The sequence below is a fragment of the Augochlora pura genome, unplaced genomic scaffold, assembly GCF_028453695.1.
Source record: "Augochlora pura isolate Apur16 unplaced genomic scaffold, APUR_v2.2.1 APUR_unplaced_486, whole genome shotgun sequence".
Taxonomy (NCBI): domain Eukaryota; kingdom Metazoa; phylum Arthropoda; class Insecta; order Hymenoptera; family Halictidae; genus Augochlora; species Augochlora pura.
Window position 1 is genome coordinate 1 of NW_027585262.1, and position 3,809 is coordinate 3,809.

Below are 3,809 nucleotides of genomic sequence, written 5' to 3' on the forward strand. Positions count from 1 at the left end.
CGTTGGCAATGTCGGTGCGCTCGCGGCGTGGAAATGCACGAGAAATTTGCATTTCCCAACGTTTTTTCTGCCGGTCTCGTCGGTTTCGTTATTAGTGCGACGAAGGTCTTCTTATATACCTGGTATCCTAATTAAAGGGACCTCGAGAATAGTTTTGAAGCTCTTTGAAGTTATCGTCCGCTTTTAGCACTGCATTTTCATTGCGTGGAATAATTCGAAAGGAAAATCTGCGGGCGTAAAAGCGACAAAACTTTAATTAAATGCCTGCTACATTCGGGGAAAGCCGAATTTTTCGTCGCGTCCAGCATTAGCTGCTGGTAGGATCGTCGCTCCAAACGGTCACAAGGTAATATAAGGTGATATTATCAAACGTCATGTATTAATAATTAAAACAAATTTACAGTTGTTTAAGTAACAACCAGTCAATACTGAATAGTTGGATCACAGCTTCAAACTGATAATTAATAGCATTGCTACTGGCCGTACTATGATATTTCGTTTTAATCACAACGGTGATTTAATATTTCTTAAACATCTCACTGTCATACACAGCAACCTATTTTGGACGACACGCCAGAACTGTTCGTTCCTTTTTTTATCGGGAATCTGTCAATACCGTATTGACGTAATTAAGTTCCGACTGGAATTATTAAGAATACTTCCAGCTAACCAGATTCCAGCTTTATTCGCTTTTTATTACTGTAATAATTGTTTTTCCATTTTTATGCATGTCTTCATTTATTTTATTCGTCAACTAAATAATTGAAGGATTATTAAATCAATATATACTTGTTGATCATAACACGCCATTTGAATCTTTGTAATCCATACTTTTGACTAATTTTTTTGTTCCGAAATACTCGAATACTCGCAGAATACACTCGAATACCGAAATACTCGCAGAAATGCAGAGTAAATTATAATATGTAATAAATTGTTTAATAAGTTAAATCAAATTATAAATATGTATTCCATGAATTAAAATGTGAATTAAATTCCACATTGGTTGTTCGCATGGATATCGATGGTCGAGATATTATTTGGTTGTATAACAAATTAATTTAATATGTTTGTATGTAGCTATTGATATATATTTTCTGTACGGATTTTGTAATTATCAGATTTTACTAATTGCAACATGTATTTACGTAGCATGAGAAAATTTAATTACACAGTAATATTTTGAGAAAATATTATTTCGTGCAATTAAGTTTATTCAAAGTATGTATAAGGGAATCGTAAACCACCTTTTTTGTGACTACAACAAATCGTTACGTGCGATGAAAAATGGATCATGTACGATAATCGTAAGCGTTCATCGCAATGGTTGCACAAAGATGAACCACGAAAACACTGTCCGAAACGAGACATCCACCAGAAGAAGCTGGTGGTCACTGTTTGGTGGTCTGGCTCAGGTGTCATCCACCACAGCTTTATGGAACCTGGCCAATCGATCACGGTGGATGTCTACTGTTATCGACTAGATGAAATAATGAGAAATCTTGCGATTAATCAGCCAAAATTAGTTAATCGGATGACTCCAATTCTCCTGCGCGACAACGTTCGACCACATGCCGCAGGAATGACCGTGTCAAAGCTACAGGAGTTGAAGTTGGAAACTCTCCGTCACCCACCGTACTCGCCAGGCCTTGCCCCCACTAACTATCTTTTCTTTCAAAATTTAAACAACTTTTTATCTCAAAAAAAAAAATTCAATTCCGCATAGGGTGTGGAAATGGCGTTTCAAGAGTTGATCGACTCCCGTGATCCAGGCTTCTACAGCGAAGGAATAAATAAGTTACCTCTAAAACGGCAAAAGTGTATCGATAACATGGGTGTATACTTTGATTAAAAATAAAAAGCTTTTATTGGACAAAATCGAATTCAATTATGTCCAGTTTTTTGCTCCATTTCATACTTGACAACCTAATATAATGTCGTGTCTTTAGCAGAATCGCATACAATGATCGTGATCGTGTTCGCAGCCGTGTTCGGAATCGTAGTCGTAAACGCGGTCGTAATTGTAGACGTAAGCGTAATTGTGTCGACGTTTGTCGTGTTCTGCCGCGCGTTTTTCGAGCTCGTCTTTTTATCGGTGCGCTGGCCGAATGTTAAGGTTGCGTACAAACATAACGTTTAAAAATCTAATCATAACGTAACATTTAGAAATCTAATCATAAAGTAACATTTAAAAATCTGATATGTCGTCCGGGTTGAAATAAACGATGAATTGCGGTAATTACGCAACAATAACTGTCTGTCAGAATTGTCATTTCCGAGATCCACAAAACGAACTTCAATTCCGTTTTCCAAGCGTCGAAATATTTTTTTACGTTATCAAATGCAAATGATTCTGGTTGCAACGGTAACTGAAACCTTTCCGAATATAAAAACAACGTTGTTTTACATTTCAGGTGAATAAGGGAAGCGGAATCGATGCGTTATGAATCTGCAATTTCATGAAAACAATTGTAAAATGTATCAATGTGTAATATTTTTCCGACTGGCAAAATTTCACGTATGCACTGCACTCAAAGAATTATGATGAAAGTATAAAAAGAAATCAACGTATAAGAGGTTTGTATGATATTTTGGAAAGGATCAAGTTATAATGTTTTTCTCTAAATAAGAAAAAATGCAACGAAATTCTGTTGAGCTTTTGGAACACGGAAACTCCGTACGTATTATTTATTACGACATTTCGATGAAATCGCGTGTAATTCTCGTCCACTTACACCGGCCAGCTGTTATACGCGAATGGACTGATGCGCGTCATTCCTGGGGAAGCTATTTCCTGCTGGGCAAAACCTCTTTTCCATCTCGGAAATCATCTCGGGACCAATTTGCCCCCCCCCCCCCCCCCCTCCGACTCGCTTTTTCGGATTTCTCCGGAACAGGAAACGCAAGGCGAAGTGGAAAAAGAGTAAAGCGTGGTATTCTAGAACATCATTTAATCGGGATGATTAGGTCTTTAAAAGCGTTGCGCGCTAACCCCTGTTTATTACGCTTTATCGCTTTTTAACCCTTTGCAATCCTGTCTTTGCTGTCCCCTCTCAGGGGACATCGTAATTCTAGCATATCACTAGAATGTCCCCTCTCAGGGGACATTAAAGTTTATTAGTGATTACGGGGAATTGAGTTATTTCAGCGCAACTTGTTGAGACGTGCATGTTTCTCTGAAGTTTCCTTTTGAAATGGCACAAGAAGTCAAATCAAAATATAGTAAAATTACTAAGATATATGGAAGAAATGTCAGCGTGTTTTGTGCGCGACGAGAGCGAGACGAAAACGTGCGGATCAATACGCTTTGACGTATTGTTTCCTCCGTAAATCACTGAAATGGTGGAGGAAGTATTTTTGAGGGGGTTGGAAATGTGTGTAATTAACTCTTATATAATATATCAGATCTCACAACAAACAAATAATGAAGCGCCATTGACGCATCACAAGTTCGTCAAGACACTCATTGACCAGTTGAGGGGTGATTTTCATGTGTCGAGAAGGCGTCCATCCACATCTCTTGAAGACACCAGATTAGACAATAAACTACATATTCCCGATGTGGGACAAAGAAAACGGGATTGTATAGTTTGTTCCAACAGGAACACACCTGGTGGCAGGCGTCAAACAAATTATTATTGCCAAACGTGCACTAATATGCCTGCAATGCATATTGGGGAGTGTTTGAAAATTTATCACACTGTACAAAATTTTAAACAATAAAATATTGATTTTTTTGCGAATATACATTCCTCGATGTCACCCGATTCACATAAGTCCAATATTATTATAATACGTTGTTTGGTTCC

The 3,809-nt window shown here is 37.8% G+C and overlaps 1 pseudogene; it reads left to right on the plus strand.

Annotated features, from left to right (window-relative positions):
- Positions 1 to 1,258: 1,258 nt before the first annotated feature.
- On the plus strand, positions 1,259 to 1,852 carry LOC144477889 (histone-lysine N-methyltransferase SETMAR pseudogene; annotated as a pseudogene).
- The last annotated feature ends 1,957 nt before the right edge of the window (positions 1,853 to 3,809 follow it).